Source organism: Bombina bombina, chromosome 3 (assembly GCF_027579735.1).
Source record: "Bombina bombina isolate aBomBom1 chromosome 3, aBomBom1.pri, whole genome shotgun sequence".
In the NCBI taxonomy this organism is placed as follows: domain Eukaryota; kingdom Metazoa; phylum Chordata; class Amphibia; order Anura; family Bombinatoridae; genus Bombina; species Bombina bombina.
This window is the reverse complement of record NC_069501.1, coordinates 516,444,087-516,466,507: the sequence shown is the minus strand read 5'-3', so window position 1 is coordinate 516,466,507 and position 22,421 is coordinate 516,444,087. Positions and strand designations below refer to the sequence as shown.

The window sequence follows — 22,421 nt, the reverse complement described above, 5'->3', positions numbered from 1 at the left end:
CACCGCTCACTTACCTACAGCGCTGGTATTACGAATTTTCATAAACCCGTCATTAAAAGACAAGAAGTGAGAATTTTGTTCATTACCGCACTCCAATACCAGCGCTGCTTAAGTCAGAAGTGAGCTGGTCGTACGTGCTCGTGCACGATTTCCCCATAGGAATCAACGGGGAGAGCCGGCTGAAAAAAAGTCTAACACCTGCCAAAAAGCAGCGTAAAACTCCTTAACGCAGCCCCATTGATTCCTATGGGGAAATAAAATATATGTCTACACCTAACACCCTAACATGAACCCCGAGTCTAAACACCCCTAATCTTACACTTATTAACCCCTAATCTGCCGCCCCCGACATCGCCGCCACCTACATTATATTTATTAACCTGCTGCTCCGGACACCGCCGCCACCTACATTATATGTATTAACCCCTAATCTGCTGCCCCCAACATCGCCGACACCTACATACTATTTATTAACCCCTAATCTGCCGCCCCCAATGTTGCCGCAACCTACCTACATTTATTAACCCCTAATCTGCCGCCGCCAGCCCGCCACTATATTAAAGTTATTAACCCCTAAACCTAAGTCTAACCCTAAAACCCACTAACTTAAATATAATTTAAATAAATCTAAATAAAATTACTATCATTAAATAAATTATTCCTATTTAAAACTAAATACTCACCTATAAAATAAACCCTAAGATAGATACAATATAACTAACAGTTACATTGTAGCTAGCTTAGGGTTTATTTTTATTTTACAGGCAATTTGTATTTATTTTAACAAGGTAGAATAGCTATTAAATAGTTATTAACTATTTAATAACTACCTAGATAAAATAAATACAAATTTACATGTAAAATAAAACCTAACCTAAGTTACAATAACACCTAACACTACACTATAATTAAATAAATTAACTAAATTAAATACAATTACCTAAATTAAATTAAATTAGCTAAAGTACAAAAAAACCCAAACACTAAATTACAGAAAATAATAAACAAATTACAGATATTTAAATTAATTACACCTAATCTAATAGCCCTATTAAAATAAAAAAGCCCCCCAAAATAAAAAAATACCCTAGCCTAAACTAAACTACCAAGGGCAGTTAGCTCTATTGCAGCCCAAAGTCCCTAACCTAAAAATAAAACCCACTCAATACACCCTTAAAAAAACCTAACACTAACCCCCTGAAGATCGACTTACTGGGAGAAGTCTTCATCCAAGCCGGGCTGAAGTCCTCAACAAAGCCGGGAGAAGTCTTCATCCAAGCCGGGAGAAGTGGTCCTCCAGACGGGCAGAAGTCTTCATCCAGACGGCATCTTCTATCTTCATCCATCCGACACGGAGCGGGTCCATCTTCAAGACATCAGACACGGAGCATCCTCTTCATCCGGAGTCTTCTTACTGAATGAAGGTACCTTTAAGTGATGTCATCCAAGATGGCGTCCCTTAGATTCCGATTGGCTAAAAGAATTCTATCAGCCAATCGAAATCTAAGGGATGCCATCTTGGATGACATCACTTAAAGGAACCGTCATTTAGTAAGAAGACGTCAATTGAAGAGGATGCTCCACGCCGGATGTCTTGAAGATGGACCCGCTCCGCGCCGGATGGATGAAGATAGAAGATGCCGTCTGGATGAAGACTTCTGCCCGTCTGGAGGACCACTTCGCCTGGCTTGGATGAAGACTTCTCCCGGCTTCGTTGAGCACTTCGGCCTGGCTTAGATGAAGACTTCTCCCGGTAAGTCGATCTTCAGGGGGTTAGTGTTAGGGTTTTTTAAGGGTGTATTGGGTGGGTTTTATTTTTAGGTTAGGGACTTTGGGCTTGCAAAAGAGCTAACTGCCCTTTTAAGGGCAATGCCCATCCAAATGCCCTTTTCAAGGCAATGGGGAGCTTAGTTTTTTTAGTTAGTATTTTATTTGGGGGGTTGGTTGTGTGGGTGGTGGGTTTTACTGTTGGGGGGGTTGTTTGTATTTTTTTTTTTTTAGGTAAAAGAGCTGATTACTTTGGGGCAATGCCCCGCAAAAGGCCCATTTAAGGGCTATTGGTAGTTCAGTTTAGGCTAGGGTTTTTTTTTATTTTGGGGGGGCTTTTTTTATTTTGATAGGGCTATTAGATTAGGTGTAATTAGTTTAAATAGCTTGTAATTTGTTTATTATTTTCTGTAATTTAGTGTTTTCTTTTTTGTACTTTAGCTAATTTAATTTGATTTATTTAATTGTTGTTAATTTAGTTAATTTATTTAATTATAGTGTAGTGTTAGGTGTTAGTGTAACTTAGGTTAGGTTTTATTTTACAGGTACTTTTGTATTTATTTTAGCTAGGTAGTTATTAAATAGTTAATAACTATTTAATAACTATCGTACCAAGTTAAAATAAATACAAACTTGCCTGTAAAATAAAAATAAACCCAAAGCTAGATACAATGTAACTATTAGTTATATTGTAACTAGCTTAGGGTTTATTTTATAGGTAAGTATTTAGTTTTAAATAGGAATAATTTAGTTAATGATAGGAATTTTATTTAGACTTATTTAAATTATATTAAGTTAGGGGGTGTTAGGGTTAGACTTAGATTTAGGGGTTAATAACTTTAATATAGTGGCGGCGACGTTGGGGGCGGCAGATTAGGGGTTAATAAATGTAGGTAGGTGGCGTCGATTTTAGGGACAGCAGATTAGGGGTTAATAATATTTCACTATTGTTTGCGAGGCGGGAGTGCGGCGGTTTAGGGGTTAATATGTTTATTATAGTGGCGGGGGCGTCAGATTAGGGGTTAATAAGTGTAGGTAGGTGGCAGCGACATTGGGGGCGGCAGATTAGGGATTAATAAATATAATGTAGGTGTCGGCGATGTTGGGGGCGGCAGATTAGGGATTAATAAATATAATGTAGGTGTCGGCGATGTTGGGGGCAGCAGATTAGGGGTTCATAAATATAATGTAGGTGGCGGCGGTGTCCGGAGCGGCAGATTAGGGGTTAAAAATGTTATTATAGTGTTTGCGATGCGGGAGGGCCTCGGTTTAGGGGTTAATAGGTAGTTTATGGGTGTTAGTGTACTTTTTAGCACTTTAGTTATGAGTTTTATGTTACGGCGTTGTACCATAAAACTCTTAACTACTGACTTTTAAATGCGTTAGGACTCTTGACAGGGTAGGGTGTACCGCTCACTTTTTGGCCTCCCAGGACAGACTCGTAATATCAGCGCTATGGAAGTCCCATAGAAAAAAGACTTTACGAAGTTTACGTAAGTCGTTTTGCGGTAAGGCCAAAGAAGTGTGCGGTGACCCTAAACCTTCAAGACTCGTAATAGCAGTGGTAGTGAAAAAGCAGCGTTAGGACCTCTTAACGCTGCTTTTTCAGCCTAACGCACAACTCGTAATCTAGCCGTTTTTTTTAATACAAATAATGTCTACTTAAATCTACTCTGTTTTCATCTGAAATCTCATTGATGTGGGCCTAGCTTTGATTTACCATAAGATTTTTTTCCTGTTTGTAATACTGCAATTAACAAATTAAATAGATTCAACACAGTGCACAGGCCGATCAAATGGGGAAAGGATTTCAGGCTCGCCGGAAACTTAAGTTAAGAAGCAGCGGTCATAAGACCGCTGCTCCTTAGCTTGTCTGCCACCTTTTAGGTGGCGGACTGAAATCATCCCCATCTGATATGATCAGGATAATTGACACCCCCTACTAGTGGCAGCGAATGTGCAGGTGCGGCATTGCACAAGCATTTCACAAGAAATGCTTGTGCAATGTTAAATGCCAACATCGTATGTTGTCTGCATTTAGCGATGTCGGGTGGACATGGTTTCGCTACAGAGAATCATGTCCGCCCGGAATTTAATAAATTGACCCCAAAGAGCATTCAATAAGGCAAGCAAGCATTAACTGTTGCAATTTTTATTATCTGGAGGAACAAATCTACTAAACATATTTCTGTCTTTATTTTCTTTTCACTGTCTTGTGTATTATTGTTAATTTTTCCCTTACATTAGAGCACTTAACAAGGGAAATATAAAAAACCTTACATCTATATCTTGTCTATACAAGGCAAACCGCTCTTTTTAATTTGCGCACTATTAAACTTTCACTAGGAGCCCGATGATCTAAAGGTCTCTGTATTGGCGAAATTATTAAAGAATGCTCGCCAGTACTTCTGTTTCTGTGGTGTAATGATCTATAGCCACTTTTTAACCTGAAAACAGGGGCATATACTGCATATTTGTATGGGGAGGAGATGCATACATTACAAAAGTGCGCAATAACATTTGAAAATTTTAATCTTACAAAACAAATAATTGAACCATTCACATAAAAATATGCAGGAAAAAAACGTAATATTAAGGTGCATCAAAAATTGGAACAAAATTCTTCACCAAAAATCGTATTTTATCAAAAATGTAAAATTTGTATGTAAATTACACAGGAATAAATCATATTAAATATGCACAGCATAAACCATAATTTAAGTACACTGGATGTACAGAAATCACTTAGAAATTTGTACTTATAAGTACAAAATACAAAGTGAATAGGCTGAACATGGTATTCCATGGGGTAGATTTATCATAGTGCGAGCGGACATCATGTCCACTGCAGATCGATAAAAATTATCATTGCACCAGCAGTTGTTGTGAACTGCTGGTGCAATGATGCCCCCTGCAGATTTGCGGCCAATCGGCCGCTAGCGGGGGTGTCAATCAACCCGATCGTATTCGATCAGGTTGATTTTTGTCCACGGCCTCAGAGCAGGCGGACAAGTTACGGAGCAGCGGTCTGAAGGCTCGCACGGAAACAGGGGTATCATGCTCCATACGGAGCTTGATAAATCGGCCCCCATTGGTGTATATGAAATTGTCTCTCTAATCCCAGAATAATTCTGTAAAGATTTTCACACTACAGATCTCACAGTTTTTACTCGCAAACTAAAAGATGGCGAGCTTTTCTCAAAACACTTATAACCCTAATAGAAAAGCACATGCATTCAAAAATATAGGCGACTGTAAGATGCTATATGCAGAAAGTAGCATAATTTGGTTTAAATTGGCTGCAGGATTTCATTTTTAAAGTGTGTCCCCTGCTCACTGCTAACTCTGCTCCACAGAGCAAAGTGTCTCTTCCAGGGATAGGCAAGGTGTCCGTACACAGACACGGGTGCCGTGATTAGCCCTTGCAGTGTCCGCCACAACCTTAGTATATCTTTTCTTTCTGATTAAATAATAGGAATAAAAAAATATGTAGTGTGAACAAAGTTAGTGGCTTGTCAAGAGACTGCTAGCGATATTGGGTGATAAGTTATAATAAAGCCTGAGTGAAATACTGGATATGTATCTGCATCTGTATAATAACACCCAGTGCTATATAATGACACAGTAGTGACACTGGCTCATGGGTATAGCTAGAGGAGGGCTGGTTATAGGATCAGTGGTATCTGCATCTGTATAATAACACCCAGTGCTATATAATGACACAGTAGTGACACTGGCACATGGGTATAGCCAGAAGAGAGCTGGTTATAGGATCAGTGGTATCTGCATCAGTATAATAACACCCAGCTCTATACAAAGACACAGTAGTGACACTGGCTCATGGGTATAGCCAGAGCAGGGCTGGTTATAGGATCAGTGGTATCTGCATCTGTATAATAACACCCAGCACTATATAATGACACAGTAGTGACACTGGCACATGGGTATAGCTATAGGAGGGCTGGTTATAGGATCAGTGGTATCTGCATCAGTATAATAACACCCAGCACTATATAATGACACAGTAGTGACACTGGCACATGGGTATAGCTATAGGAGGGCTGGTTATAGGATCAGTGGTATCTGCATCAGTATAATAACACCCAGCACTATATAATGACACAGTAGTGACACTGGCCCATGCCTATAGCCAGACAAGGGCTGGTTATAGAATCAGTGGTATCTGCATCAGTATAATAACACCCAACACTTTATAATGACACAGTAGTGACACTGGCACATGGGTATAGCCAGAGGAGGACTGGTTATAGGGTCAGTAGCATCTGCATCAGTATAATAACACCCAACACTATATAATGACACAGTAGTGACATTGGCACATGGGTATTGCCAGAGGAGGACTGGTTATAGGGTCAGTAGTATCTGCATCAGTATAATAACACCCAGCACTATATAATGACACAGTAGTGACACTGGCACATGGGTATAGCCAGAGGAGGGCTGGTTATAGGATCAGTGGTATCTGCATCATTATAATAACACCCAGCACTATATAATGACACAGTAGTGACACTGGCACATGGCTATAGCCAGACAAGGGCTGGTTATAGAATCAGTGGTATCTGCATCAGTATAATAACACCCAGCACTATATAATGACACAGTAGTGACACTGGCACATGGGTATAGCCAGACAAGGGCTGGTTATAGAATCAGTGGTATCTGCATCCGTATAATAACACCAACCTCTATACAAAGACACAGTAGTGACACTGGCACATGGGTATAGCCAGAGGAGGGCTGGTTATAGGATCAGTGGTATCTGCATCAGTATAATAACACCCAGCACTATATAATGACACAGTAGTGACACTGGCACATGGGTATAGCCAGACAAGGGCTGGTTATAGAATCAGTGGTATCTGCATCAGTATAATAACACCCAGCACTATATAATGACACAGTAGTGACACTGGCACATGGGTATAGCCAGACAAGGGCTGGTTATAGAATCAGTGGTATCTGCATCCGTATAATAACACCAACCTCTATACAAAGACACAGTAGTGACACTGGCAAATGGGTATAGCCAGATGAGGGCTGGTTATAGGATCAGTGGTATCTGCATCAGTATAATAACACCCAGCACTATACAAAGGCACAGTAGTGACACTGGCTCATGGGTATAGCCAGAGGAGGGCTGGTTATAGGGTCAGTGGTATCTGCATCAGTATAATAACACCCAGCACTATATAATGACACAGTAGTGACACTGGCACATGCGTATAGCCAGAGGAGGGCTGGTTATAGGGTCAGTGGTATCTGCATCAGTATAATAACACCCAGCACTATATAATGACACAGTAGTGACACTGGCACATGGGTATAGCCAGACAAGGGCTGGTTATAGAATCAGTGGTATCTGCATCAGTATAATAACACCAACCTCTATACAAAGACACAGTAGTGACACTGGCACATGGGTATAGCCAGGAGGGCTGGTTATAGGGTCAGTGGTATCTGCATCAGTATAATAACACCAAGCACTATACAAAGACACAGTAGTGACACTGGCACATGGGTATAGCCAGAGGAGGGCTGGTTATAGAATCATTGGTATCTGCATCAGTATAATAACACCCAGCACTATATAATGACACAGTAGTGATACTGGCTCATGGGTATAGCCAGAGGAGGGCTGGTTATAGGATCAGTGGTATCTGCATCAGTATAATAACACCCAGCACTATACAAAGGCACAGTAGTGACACTGGCTCATGGGTATAGCCAGAGGAGGGCTGGTTATAGGGTCAGTGGTATCTGCATCAGTATAATAACACCCAGCACTATATAATGACACAGTAGTGACACTGGCTCATGGGTATAGCCAGAGGAGGGCTGGTTATAGGATCAGTGGTATCTGCATCAGTATAATAACACCCAGCACTATATAATGACACAGTAGTGACACTGGCACATGGGTATAGCCAGAGGAGGGCTGGTTATAGGATCAGTGGTATCTGCATCAGTATAATAACACCCAGCACTATATAATGACACAGTAGTGACACTGGCTCATGGGTATAGCCAGAGGAGGGCTGGTTATAGAATCCGTGGTATCTGCATCAGTATAATAACACCAAGCACTATATAATGACACAGTAGTGACACTGGCTCATGGGTATATCCAGAGGAGGGCTGGTTATAGAATCCGTGGTATCTGCATCAGTATAATAACACCCAGCTCTATACAAAGACACAGTAGTGACACTGGCACATGGGTATAGCCAGGAGGGCTGGTTATAGGATCAGTGGTATCTGCATCAGTATAATAACACCCAGCACTATATAATGACACAGTAGTGACACTGGCACATGGGTATAGCCAGACAAGGGCTGGTTATAGAATCAGTGGTATCTGCATCAGTATAATAACACCCAGCACTATATAATGACACAGTAGTGACACTGGCACATGGGTATAGCCAGACAAGGGCTGGTTATAGAATCAGTGGTATCTGCATCAGTATAATAACACCAACCTCTATACAAAGACACAGTAGTGACACTGGCACATGGGTATAGCCAGGAGGGCTGGTTATAGAATCAGTGGTGTATCTGCATCAGTATAATAACACCCAGCACTATATAATGACACAGTAGTGACACTGGCTCATGGGTATAGCCAGAGGAGGGCTGGTTATAGGATCAGTGGTATCTGCATCAGTATAATAACACCCAGCACTATACAAAGGCACAGTATTGACACTGGCTCATGGGTATAGCCAGAGGAGGGCTGGTTATAGGGTCAGTGGTATCTGCATCAGTATAATAACACCCAGCCCTATATAATGACACAGTAGTGACACTGGCTCATGGGTATAGCCAGAGGAGGGCTGGTTATAGGATCAGTGGTATCTGCATTAGTATAATAACACCCAGCCCTATATAATGACACAGTAGTGACACTGGCACATGGGTATAGCCAGAGGAGGGCTGGTTATAGGATCAGTGGTATCTGCATCAGTACAATAACACCCAGCACTATATAATGACACAGTAGTGACACTGGCTCATGGGTATAGCCAGAGGAGGGCTGGTTATAGAATCCGTGGTATCTGCATCAGTATAATAACACCAAGCGCTATATAATGACACAGTAGTGACACTGGCACATGGGTATAGCCAGATGAGGGCTGGTTATAGGATCAGTGGTCTCTGCATCAGTATAATAACACCCAGCTCTATACAAAGGCACAGTAGTGACACTGGCACATGGGTATAGCCAGAGGAGGGCTGGTTATAGTGTCAGTGGTATCTGCATCAGTATAATAACACCCAGCACTATACAAAGACACAGTAGTGATACCTCTGAGGCTGCGGTCTGGAATCCGACCGATCCTATACGATCGGGTTGATTGACACCCCCTACTAGCAGCCAATTGGCCGCGAATCTGCAGGGGACGGCATTGCACAGGCAGTTCACCAGAAATGCTTGTGCAATGTTAAATGCCGAGAGTGTATGCTGTCGGCATTCAGCGATGTCTGTCGGACATAATACGCTACAGCGTATCATGTCGGAAAGACAATGGTAAATCGTCCCCGAGGTCTCAGGTGTTATAAAAAAAAAGTCAGTCTGCAAAGGGCTTTAACATAGCCCTTAATACATACATATACACGTCTAAAGAAGTGTATGTATGTATATACTGTATGTATGTACAGACATATATACACATATAAACATATAAATACATATGTACACATATATATATATAAAAATATATATATATATATATGTGTGTGTGTGCATTGGAGCCCTTTGCAGGTAAGTAGATGAAAACATGTAAAAGCATATTTAGGCAATATTCATTTTTAATAAAGTAAATATTTCACATTCCTATGTTCTGCACATAGCAGAACATTTTCTAAGTATTTATAATTAGATATTCCTATATATATATATATATATATATATATATATATATATATATATATATATATATATATATAACTATACCTATATATAATCATTTATATATATAGGTATAGATATATATTGTACCAAAAACATTATATATATATATATATATATATATATATATATATATATATATATATATATATATATATATATATATAAAAATAGAACATATTCTTGTATGTGAAGAACATTGGTATGTGAAATATTTATATTTTCATGTCGGGATAGCACACATGAGAATATGTGATTGGGTTTGCTTGCAATTTGGGTGTTTTTTAACCACTGTTTTTGCTCCATTGACTTCTATAGGGGAATAGGTTATCGCGCGCAATATTGTAAGTTCTGCTTTTTGCACTTGTTGAATTAGTGCGCAAGTGAAAATAATTTACTTTCAACTCATAATACGAGCACAAACCGAGAAGCGCGAAAAGCTTACTTCTAGCGCAGTTAACGCTCAAGGGGGAGCGTTAAATAATGCTCCACTCGTAATCTAGCCCTTAATCTTTCAACCATATACTACCTTTACCTTACATTCTCATCTCTCTCTCTACATACAATTGCTGTATAATGTCCCCCAGGAACACACATATATCTTCAAGATCACTCTGCCACCTGGCAATCCTGACTTCTCTCTGCTGACAACCTGGCCATGGGTGATTGCAATATCCCAGTGGACAATCCCTGCACTGTCAAACTGTTACAACTACTACTGCTCTCCCTTACAAGATTCTATAGAAGACTAATAGATAACATTCACAACACTTTTCATAGTCTTTAAGTCACTTTTTCCATCACCTAATCTCACTCCTGCCTGACCAGTCCATCTCTCATCATAGCCATTAATTAACCCCAGCTCTTGACAATTTGGATGCTTCCCCATTGCCTGTCCTATGCAGTCACTTTAGCTGTGACATACTAAGCTTACCCAATACTTGTAAAAAAAAAATCCTGTATCACTGAGAAGCGACAGAGGAAAAGCTGCACCGCAGCTGACTTTTTGCACTGCAAGCAAGACTATCCTAACGCAGGGGCTGGTGGAGCTACAACTTCAGGCCCATGATCCTAAATAGGGCCATGACAGACGTGGTAACCATTTTTTGGGGGATCTTGTTGGTGATAGAGTACACACAAACAAATTACCCAGAGAGCAAAGGGGTGAGAAAAGTATTGATAACAGTGTGGGGTTTTGAAGAATTGGGATGGGAAAATGTAAATGGAAGAGGCTAGAAGGGGTGCTAAAAATATGCAAGGGGCAATTGAGGGGTCATTGGAGAGACAAATGTTTATATTACACTAAGGGCACAAAAAGTGAAGAAAAAGGAAAGGGGTTGTAGAAAGAGTGTGAGTGTGAGCGGAGGGGTAACGAGAGGTGGATTGACAATTTAAATATAGGAAGAGGATATGAAGGAGAAAAACATTATGGAAGAAGAGTACACGGTCTTTTATATGCACACTTTCTGAGGCACCAGCTACTACTGAGCATGCATCTTTTTTCATCTTCATCCACTGTCCCACACCTCATATCTCAAAAATTGTTAACATTGACAATTTAAATCCTCATGCATGCTTCCTTGGCATCACATTTTATTCCAAACTTTAATTTGCCCCTGACATTATATTCAGGAAATATTTTATTTGCATGTTTAATACTGCTAAATTTATATGTGACCCTTAAAGGGACATGAAACCCAATTTTTTTCTTTCATGGTTTAGAAAGAGCATGCAATTTAAAACAGCTTTCCAATGTACTTCTATTGTCTAATTTGCTTCATTCTCTTGATATCCTTTGTTTAAAAGCATATCTAGATAGGCTCAGACTCAGTAGCTGCTGATTGGTGGCTGCACATAGATGCCTCATGTGATTGGCTCACCCATGTGCATTGCTATTTCTTCAACAAAGGATATCTGAAGAATGGAGAAAATTAAATAATAGAAGTAAATTGGAATGTTGTTTAAAATTGTATTCTGTATCTGAATGATGAAAGATTTGTTTTGGGTTTAATGACTCTTTAAGGAGTCATTGATGTGTAGTTGACCATCATGAGCAAAATGTAGTATACATCAGATGTTAACTCATGTACAATTTAGCTCTTTATTGTGTTATTGTATTTTGCTTTTTTTACTCTGTGATGACCCTAACATCAGAGAACTGCAGTATATGACACTTTAAAAATAAAAAAGATGATAATAATAATAATCTTCTAAATGATTTCCAATGACTTATTGTCATAGTTTTGATTTACTAAAGAAATATTGTATATCTATTTTACATGCAGTGACTGGAAAGTAAACTAGTCATCTGTCTGAATCATACACTTAGAGGGTATGAACCATTTTCATATTTGAAAATCTATCTCAAGTCTAAGTCTAATCAAGTGAGTCACCCAAAATGATTTATCGTGATATAATAAAAAGGATGTAGGTCTATTTTCCTACATATTTCTACATATATCTGATAACATTTTGGTGCAATATATATCTATACCTATACATATATACATGATTATATATAAGTATAGATATATAGAAGTATACGCAGGAATAACTATTTATAAATACATATAACATATTCTGCTATGTGCAGAACATTGGAATGTGAAATACACAATATAACACTTTATTAAAAATGAATATATCATATTAAAAATTATTAATATCATAAATATGTTTTTACATGTTTTCATCTACTTAACTGCAAAGGGCTCCAATGCACCTATATATATATATATATATATATATATATATATATATATATATATATATATGTATACAAATGTATTTATGTGTTTATAAGTGTATATATGTCTGTAAATACATAAATACACATATAAACACATAAATACATATGTACATATATATATATATTCATTCATATACATATTTAGACATGTACAGTATATGTATGTATCTCTATGTTAAATCACTTTGGCTGCCTTTTATCTTAACACCTGAGACCTCATATCTTTGAGCCCTTGTAACTTTTTTATTTAATATTTGTTGTAATATTTTAATTAGATGATGTTATTATAAGTGTAACTGTACTATGTAATGTATTTTTGATGTGTTTTTGTGACACTTTTTTGTTTCGCGAAAACACTTAACCAGAGCTAACGCGCTCACGTGCTAACCCGATAAGCATTAACTTCAATTGCGCTCAAGTGATCACATTTACTTTCAACTTGTAATACAAGCAGAAAACCTGACCCGCGATAAACTGCATAACCGTAAGCGCTACACTCATAATCTGGGCCTACAATGCATGGCATCAGGATGCAACGTCACCAAACGTATATAAAAACGCTGCCTGCTCAATCAATTAACATTAAAAATGAATAATAAGCATTTGTACTTTGATAAAAAAATAGCTAAATCAATAAGTCAACAAACATAAAAGCTTACTATTGACTTCTGATAATGCCAGTGCTAAAACACTTAAAAACATACACATATATCTCTTTGGTTTTGGAACACAACAGGTTACTTGTACACGGCATCTTTTAGCATTACTAAACCCACAAAATCATCATTTTGTTTATTGCTAATCCTGCGCATTGCAATTTTGTTTCTGGGAGGTAAAATTTTCCAGCTTCAGGAGTATTAACAGCAGAAGCATTTTAGGATTGTGATCAGTGTAGTCGTCAAGGGAGTAATTGGCCCCCCAGCAAAATTTCTGGTCCCCAAACTGTGATCTCCCCTGCTGATGGCTTGCCCAACCCCACCTTATCACACCCACTGCACGCTCTGTCCCGCCAATCACACTGACACTGCCCCGCCACTTGTGTTACAGCTATTTTCTCAAAACGTCACAAGTGACCCCCTATTATTACTTTCTGGCGACACCACTGATTGAGATAACTGGAAAAAACAAATTATCTAAGAAAAAAAGATTGTGATCAACCTCTCTATCTTGTTTATTTTATTTTATTGCTGCATGGGCTTATTTTTTTAAAACATTATCACAGGTTTTGTGATAACTTTTCTTGTGCACATGGCCTGTGAAGTATACATGAGTATCAGATGTTCATGGGTCATGTGAAAAAATAGGCACACTGGTATGCTTTTAAATTTTACCACTTTAAATAGTTTCTAAAAAAAAATATTTGCTATAGTTAGATATGAGATAACTAGCTGAAAATGACATACCTGAAATGTATGGAATTTATTGAACTATGGTAAAAGCTATGCCAGGAAATAAAAAAGTTTGACTTTCCATTCAACAACACATAATGCTGCAGAGAGGAATTTACCCTTAAAGGGACATTAAACCCAAAAAATTTCTTTCATGATTCAGATAGAGAATACAATTTTAAACACCATTCAAATGTACTTCTATTATCTTATTTGCTTCATTCTTTAAATATCCTTTGTTGAAGAAATAGAAATGCACATGGGAGAGCCAATCACACGCGGCATCTATGTGAAGCGACCAATCAGTAGCTACTTAGCCTATCTAGATATGCTTTTCAGCAAAGAATATTAAGAGAATGAAGCAAATTAGATCAGAAAGTTGTTTAATATCGCATGCTCTTTCTAAATCATGAAAGAAAAAATATGGGTTTCATGTCCCTTTAAACAGAAGTCATTTTTTTATGGCAAAGTGTTAGGAGCGGGAAAATAAGATGGTAATGAAACTTTGATTAGTGCAAGAGATAGGGGTATAAATGTGAAGTCAGGAAGTAGAGATTTGGAAGAAATTTATTTACATCTACATATTGCAAAAAATACAATTGTAAAAACATAATATGCTGGCTTCCTGTAAAATAGCATGGCATCCTACATTCTCTTAGTGATTTACCGGGGCTTCTATACTAGACCAACATTATCTATAAACTATACTCTTCCTCTATAAACCTACCTGGTATTATCATTGCCACCCGTCCGGAAATGACCCGGACAGTTATTTGTGTGTCCAGGTTTAAAGCTTTGTCAGACCCAAATGCAAATGGACGGGTTTTGATGGAAAATGTGGCACAAATATAGACTGCCTAGTAGTACTGTACTATTACTGTTCTTACTGAGTGATGGCTCCTACATGATGCTTAGCTGTGGTGTGATAGTTTGTGTGTTTTTGTGTTTGTCAGTGTCTGTGTTAGTCTGTGTGTAAAAGAGTGAGTGTCCTTGTGTGTGTGTGCATGTGAGAGTGTGTGTAAGAGAGAATCTGTGTGAAGGTGTACGTGTTAGTGTGTGAGAGTGTGCCTGTGTTAGAGTGTGAGTGTCTTTGTGTGTGAGAGAGAGTATGTATGTGTTAATGTGTGAATGTGTGAGTGTCTTTGTGTGTGCGAGAGAGAGAGTATGTGTTAGTGTGTGACAGTGTGTGTAAGAGAGAATGCGTGTGAGGGTGTATGTGTTAGTGTGTGAGAGTGTATGTGTGTGAGAACGTGAGTGTCTATGTGTGTGCGCGAAAGAGAGTTTGTTTGAGAAAGTATGTGTTAGGGTGTGAGAGTGTGAGCATGAGTGTGTGTGAGAGTGTGAATATTTGTGTGAGAGTTTGTGTTTATTTGCTATCATAAGTAGTATGTACTCTGCAAAATATGTTTTGGTTTGCCGTGCACAGCGCAAGAGAGTTTGGGTTTGGCCTGAACTAAAGGTGACAGCCCTACCTGTTATGTCAGTCATCTTTCATAATAAATCTAGCACAACATTCACAAAAAATTACAGAAAGGAAAGATGAGGTGAAATATCACCATCCATAGCTTGGCACGTTTCTTGAATAGCTTGCTAATCAGTATCATAAATTAAAAAAATGTAATGCAGCTTGCAAACCTTGTAGGAGCAGCGTAGTCACCACAGAATACAATAAATAAAGGGCTGAACTAGAGTTCCATGTGGGTTGCTTCCCATACAATGTAAAGGAGCTCTATGAAAGCAAATTGTTGTAAAGCACTGGTAGGTTTTATATGATGTCTATTGACATTGCTAAAAACACTCTCACCACATTCTTACATTTCTGTTTACGTAACTTTTCTAGGACTGTACTTATTCTATGGAATTCCATCTCTCATTACATAAGAATTTTCTCAAACTTTGAAGTCTCAGCATTCCTTAAAACTACATCTGTTGAGGAATGCATCATGTTCCTATTTTATTCCTTTATGCTTCCATGTTTTTTTGTATGGAATGTGTACATTTTAATATGATTATTAACTAAAGTTTACAATTTTAAATGAACGTTTAATCATTATTTTGTTCATGCATATATTCTACATGAATCTACTTCTTTGATGTTTCACCACAGATCCCTCATCTTCTCAGACCTGATCCTGTAGCATTTCAGCTCACAAACCCACCTGCATAAAGTTGGTATACATCAGATTGTACCTTTACAGGGAAGACCCTTGGCACCCCATATGATTTTGAAACTACATTTCCCATGATACTCAGTTAACCTAAAGAGTGTCTGAGTATCATGGGGAATGTAGTTTCAAAACATCTGGGGTGCAAGGTTGCTCACCCTTGTTCTATACCTTTATAATTGTAATTGTTTTTATTTTACTCTATAATTGTGCACCTGATGTAGTTTTGTCAAATCTTGCAGCAGTAGCATGCAAGGCAAGTAACCTCTACTACAACAGACCGAAGAGGCCCACATATTCAGAAACATGCTCTAGATATGGTTCTTTCGCCAGTCTTGCCTAGTTTTCAGCTATATGGTCTCCATTACATATTACCTCTCACAGACCTCCAAATAGATCCTATTTGAGAGGGACACTCCTTGATACTGAGTTCTGTCCCACTGTCCCTCTGAGACAGTGATATGTCCCTATTTGCTGATTTTCCCTTAGTCCCACCCACAAGCACCCAGACATGGCCACAAAATGCCTAGACACGCCCCACCATAAGTATCATCAAGTGATTACTAAAGTCTACTGCATAGTAAGAGTGTAGTATATTAAATGAAAGGGATATACACAAACTGAAGAGTGGGGGAGGGGCAGAAAACAAAAAATAAGCTCCTAAGAGAATATAAAGGGTTGGGAAGAGAAAAAATTAAGGAATACCTCTGGAAGACGAAGAAAGAGGAACCTTCAGTAGGTACAAAACATTTAAAAATAGTACCACACTTGCACAGTTTAGAGAAAAAAAAATAAGGATTATATCTTTCAAAACATTACATTTATATAAAAAAATGTTTTTAGTTGAGATAGGTATTAGAATTTATAAGGGGTAAGAGTACAGGTGAATTAATGTGGTCAGGGAGAGGAATAAATGAGAACTAGAAATTAAAAAGGTTACAAGGACACATGGTAAAGCCAAAATAGTTATACACAAAATAGTTATACACAAAGTAGTTATACACAAAAGCATGGTAGAAAGCAATGGTTGACAACTGATGCACACTTTGGTAATATTCTGATGGGAGTCATGAGGGGTGAAACAACTTTTGGTACTGCTTTTCTTCCTTACATTTTTATCTGGTTGCCAGGAAGTGTGGCAGCCAGGCCTAGTGCTCCTCATTATTCCCCCTGTACTGAAAGGCTACACATGTGGTAATTACAAAACAACATACTACAAGCAGCTGAAAAAATGCAACAGGTGGCTGAGGCCAGGAGTAGTAATATATCTGGGGTGTTATACAGGTATGGATCTGACAGAGGGGCTGCATGGTCAGGGTTTTATTTGAGGTCTAATGTATGAGGCTGACAAATAGGATACATGGCCATTGATGTGGAGATAATCTGGCAGAGGGACTGAAGTGATAATAGTCTTATCAGATGTGGGTATTTGTTCGACCAAAGGTCTGAAGGACCAAGGGTCTGATATGATTTAATGTATGTATGAGGCTGACAAAGGGGTTGCAAGGACAGGGATCTTTTGTGTGTAAGTGGCTATCAAAGGGAATGCAGGGCCATGGCTCTGATGTTAGTATAGGGTATATGGCTAACAGAGGGGCTGCAGGGCAAGGCATCTGATATGAAGTGTAACATGGGTATGATCTGGGTATGAGAATGACAGGGTTCTAGACCATAAAATATGGGTGAGGGTGCATAGAGCTGACCCCACATAGTTGAATATCAAGGGTCCATGAGTACTCTTGGGTGGGACCAGTAGCAGACCTACCCAACAGAGGGCCCTGGTGCAAACATTTTTTGGGGCCCCCAAAGGTAACTCAGTAGTAAGCAATAGTTTTAATAGATAGATAGATAAATAGATAGACATACCTGCACTAATAAAAGTCTCCCCTGCATTAGGATTGTACACATTCTGAAAACGCCTTTTATATAGACTGGCTGCTATGGGCCCCCCACCAAGCACTTGGGCCCTGGTGCCACTGCATCTGTTGCACAAATTGTAGTTCCGCACCTGGGGGGAACCTCATCTTCTATAACATATTCCCACCTTTACTTTTTCTTAAACCCCCCTTTCCCTTGCTCTGCAGTGAACAGTAAACAAAAAAGCACTAGTATTTAAATTCACTGCGGGCGGTACTACAGTAATGAATAGGGTGCATAGCATCCCTATCCCTCCTATAACCACCACTGGCCAAGAGTCTGATTTAAGAGGTGTGTGGCAGGGCCTGGGGTCTAATCTGAATTGTAACTTATAGAGAGAATGCCGGGCCAGGGGTCTGACCTGAAGTAGGTATGAGACTTATAGAGGGGATGCTAGGCCAGCAGTATGATCTGAATTATCTGACTTATAGAGGGGATGCTAGGCCAGCGGTATGATCTGAAGTATTTGACTTATAGAGACGATGCACGACCAGGGGTCTGATCTGAAGTAGACAGATGATTTATAGAGAGGATGCACGACCAGAAGTAGGTATGAGACTTATAGAGGGGATGCTAGGCCAGCAGTATTATCTGAAGTATGTGACTTATAGAGAGGATGCACAACCAGGGGTCTAATCTATAGTAGTTATATAAATTATAGAGGGGATGCAGGACCAGGGGTCTGATCTGAAGTAGGTATGAGACTTATAGAGCAGATGCAGGGTCAGGCGTCTGTTCTGAAGTAGGTATGTGACTTATAGAGCAGATGCAGGGTCAGGCGTCTGTTCTGAAGTAGGTATGTGACTTATAGAGGGGATGCTAGGCCAGCAGTATGATCTGAATTATCTGACTTATAGAGGGGATGCTAGGCCAGCGGTATGATCTGAAGTATTTGACTTATAGAGACGATGCACGACCAGGGGTCTGATCTGAAGTAGACAGATGATTTATAGAGAGGATGCACGACCAGAAGTAGGTATGAGACTTATAGAGGGGATGCTAGGCCAGCAGTATGATCTGAATTATCTGACTTATAGAGGGGATGCTAGGCCAGCGGTATGATCTGAAGTATTTGACTTATAGAGACGATGCACGACCAGGGGTCTGATCTGAAGTAGACAGATGATTTATAGAGAGGATGCACGACCAGAAGTAGGTATGAGACTTATAGAGGGGATGCTAGGCCAGCAGTATTATCTGAAGTATGTGACTTATAGAGAGGATGCACAACCAGGGGTCTAATCTATAGTAGTTATATAAATTATAGAGGGGATGCAGGACCAGGGGTCTGATCTGAAGTAGGTATGAGACTTATAGAGCAGATGCAGGGTCAGGCGTCTGTTCTGAAGTAGGTATGTGACTTATAGAGCAGATGCAGGGTCAGGCGTCTGTTCTGAAGTAGGTATGTGACTTATAGAGGGGATGCTAGGCCAGCAGTATGATCTGAATTATCTGACTTATAGAGGGGATGCTAGGCCAGCGGTATGATCTGAAGTATTTGACTTATAGAGACGATGCACGACCAGGGGTCTGATCTGAAGTAGACAGATGATTTATAGAGAGGATGCACGACCAGAAGTAGGTATGAGACTTATAGAGGGGATGCTAGGCCAGCAGTATGATCTGAATTATCTGACTTATAGAGGGGATGCTAGGCCAGCGGTATGATCTGAAGTATTTGACTTATAGAGACGATGCACGACCAGGGGTCTGATCTGAAGTAGACAGATGATTTATAGAGAGGATGCACGACCAGAAGTAGGTATGAGACTTATAGAGGGGATGCTAGGCCAGCAGTATTATCTGAAGTATGTGACTTATAGAGAGGATGCACAACCAGGGGTCTAATCTATAGTAGTTATATAAATTATAGAGGGGATGCAGGACCAGGGGTCTGATCTGAAGTAGGTATGAGACTTATAGAGCAGATGCAGGGTCAGGCGTCTGTTCTGAAGTAGGTATGTGACTTATAGAGCAGATGCAGGGTCAGGCGTCTGTTCTGAAGTAGGTATGTGACTTATAGAGGGGATGCTAGGCCAGCAGTATGATCTGAATTATCTGACTTATAGAGGAGATGCTAGGCCAGCGGTATGATCTGAAGTATTTGACTTATAGAGACGATGCACGACCAGGGGTCTGATCTGAAGTAGACAGATGATTTATAGAGAGGATGCACGACCAGAAGTAGGTATGAGACTTATAGAGGGGATGCTAGGCCAGCAGTATGATCTGAATTATCTGACTTATAGAGGGGATGCTAGGCCAGCGGTATGATCTGAAGTATTTGACTTATAGAGACGATGCACGACCAGGGGTCTGATCTGAAGTAGACAGATGATTTATAGAGAGGATGCACGACCAGAAGTAGGTATGAGACTTATAGAGGGGATGCTAGGCCAGCAGTATTATCTGAAGTATGTGACTTATAGAGAGGATGCACAACCAGGGGTCTAATCTATAGTAGTTATATAAATTATAGAGGGGATGCAGGACCAGGGGTCTGATCTGAAGTAGGTATGAGACTTATAGAGCAGATGCAGGGTCAGGCGTCTGTTCTGAAGTAGGTATGTGACTTATAGAGCAGATGCAGGGTCAGGCGTCTGTTCTGAAGTAGGTATGTGACTTATAGAGGGGATGCTAGGCCAGCAGTATGATCTGAATTATCTGACTTATAGAGGGGATGCTAGGCCAGCGGTATGATCTGAAGTATTTGACTTATAGAGACGATGCACGACCAGGGGTCTGATCTGAAGTAGACAGATGATTTATAGAGAGGATGCACAACCAGAAGTAGGTATGAGACTTATAGAGGGGATGCTAGGCCAGCAGTATGATCTGAATTATCTGACTTATAGAGGGGATGCTAGGCCAGCGGTATGATCTGAAGTATTTGACTTATAGAGACGATGCACGACCAGGGGTCTGATCTGAAGTAGACAGATGATTTATAGAGAGGATGCACGACCAGAAGTAGGTATGAGACTTATAGAGGGGATGCTAGGCCAGCAGTATTATCTGAAGTATGTGACTTATAGAGAGGATGCACAACCAGGGGTCTAATCTATAGTAGTTATATAAATTATAGAGGGGATGCAGGACCAGGGGTCTGATCTGAAGTAGGTATGAGACTTATAGAGCAGATGCAGGGTCAGGCGTCTGTTCTGAAGTAGGTATGTGACTTATAGAGCAGATGCAGGGTCAGGCGTCTGTTCTGAAGTAGGTATGTGACTTATAGAGCAGATGCAGGGTCAGGCGTCTGTTCTGAAGTAGGTATGTGACTTTAAGAGGGGATGAAAGGGCCAGGAGTCTGAGCTGAAGTAGGTATGTGACTTTAAGAGGGGATGAAAGGGCCAGGAGTCTGAGCTGAAGTAGGTATGTGACTTAGTGGCTGCAGGGCCAGAGGTCTGATCAGATGTTTGTTATTTTTTTATATATTTTGTTAATTGTTATTATAAAATTATTGATACATATCTGTTATGTATTAATTATTAAATCATATTCAAATTTAGGTAGACACTCCAGGTAACTTTATAGTAAAAGAAAAAAAAAAGGGCTCTGGTTTATTTTTTTATGAGGTAAGCGTAGAAAAGGGGGCCATAGGCATTTCTCATAAATTAAATACAAAAACAATGGGTATGTTTTAGCTTTGGGGAAAGAGAGAGAGTAGCAGAGCAAAGAGAAAGATTAGACAGCTGTAAATAAATGAGACAGAATTACTATATGGGAGCAAGAAGTCATGAAATGAAGACAAAGACCATGCTAAAGTGATATATAACATAATGTATATGTAAATTATATTTTATAATTAACCTGTAAAAAACATATACGATTATTAGACAAATACAAGTATATTCTATATGCCTATCTATCCATACACTTAAACGAACATGCTTAAATACATGCAAGAATAAGGTCTGTGTGATTCCCTTGGGACATTAAACTGTTTAATTCATCTCATCCCTGGGCATCCCACAGATGGGGCCTATAATGCTGTCACAGTCCAGCTCAGCATAGGAAGAAAACACAGATTTCTCAGGGAGCACATGTCACAGCAGAACAGAAATGATTGTAATATAATTTTGACAGTTTTAAAATGCTACCTATTAGTATTCACTGTATAAATATGAGTATATTTTTTCTTTTACCTTAAAGAAGTAAAACGATAACTGTGTATTTCTGATTACAGAATTGAATTAAAATGTCAGCTCAAATATGGCTGTTTTACTTTACAATATATAGCAATGTGCATGTATATATATACAGTATATATACAGTATATATATATATATATATATATATATACAGTATATATATACAGTATATATATATATATATATAGCTACAACATTTTATTCCACTTTATGATACAGTATCATCATATTACCATACACATATATTTTAGAATGATATAAGGAATTTAAAAAACAACCTCTATATCACAATTTAAATTGGCAATACATTCTCTAGACACAGTGTTACATCCTATATGATGACAGTATATC

At 39.1% G+C, this 22,421-nt stretch overlaps 1 protein-coding gene across 1 annotated transcript in view; it reads right to left on the bottom strand.

The window, feature by feature from the left end:
* The window catches only part of ARL8A (ADP ribosylation factor like GTPase 8A), a 64,477-nt gene that overhangs the window by 41,574 nt on the left and 482 nt on the right, over positions 1-22,421 (bottom strand). The gene's annotated exons all lie outside the window — the stretch shown is intronic.